Here is an 878-nt window from a genome sequence, read left to right as displayed (position 1 = left end):
ATTAACCCAATTTGACACATGTTAAAATTTACAAATCAATTAACCCAATTTGACACATGTTAAAATTTACAAATCAATTAACCCAATTTGACACACTATTATTAATTAAACTCACTATTTTTTTTAAATTTTTTAGTTTTAACCTAATGTCTTTTTTTTTTTTTTTAATTTCAGTATCCTATCTAGGATATATCTTTAAAATTAGTCATTATGTTTTCTTACTCATCACATACTCTTTTTGGCGGTGGAAATTTCTCAGGTTCTCTTGGTGTTTGATGACCTTGACAGTTTTTGAGAGGCTCTGCTCAGGTATTTTGTAGAATGACCCTCTATTCCCTCTATTGGTATATGTCTGATAGTTTTTCATGGTTAGACTCAGTTTACACGTTTTGAGGAGGAAGATCATAAATCTAAAGTACCGCTCTTATCCCATCATAACAAGAGTATGATGTAGATCTTAGTCATCAGTCTGAGGTAGTGTGTGCTAGTTTTATCCACTATAAAGTTCTTCCTCTTTCTTTTTTCATGTTGTGCACTTTGGATGAAGGTTACAGGTAAAGCCCAGATGTTACAAGTTGTGGTTATGCTCTTGTTACTTCCTATGTAAATCATTTGAAATTCTTTTCCACCAGAGATGTATCTATTCTCCTTTATTTATTGCCTTTCAGCCATTTATTTTTATATCAGTATGGATTCAGTATTGGAACTCTCAGTTGGTTACTATCCTCTACTGATTAAGGTTTCTTATTCTTCTGAGAGGTATTTTCTTTTAAAAAGAGAGAGGAGGGCCGGGCTCGGTGGCTCAAGCCTGTAATCCCAGCACTTTGGGAGGCCGAGACAGGCGGATCACGAGGTCAGGAGATCGAGACCATCCTGGC

The sequence above is a fragment of the Mandrillus leucophaeus genome, unplaced genomic scaffold (genome assembly GCF_000951045.1).
Source record: "Mandrillus leucophaeus isolate KB7577 unplaced genomic scaffold, Mleu.le_1.0 Scaffold743, whole genome shotgun sequence".
Taxonomy (NCBI): Eukaryota; Metazoa; Chordata; class Mammalia; order Primates; family Cercopithecidae; genus Mandrillus; species Mandrillus leucophaeus.
This window is presented reverse-complemented; position numbering follows the sequence as displayed.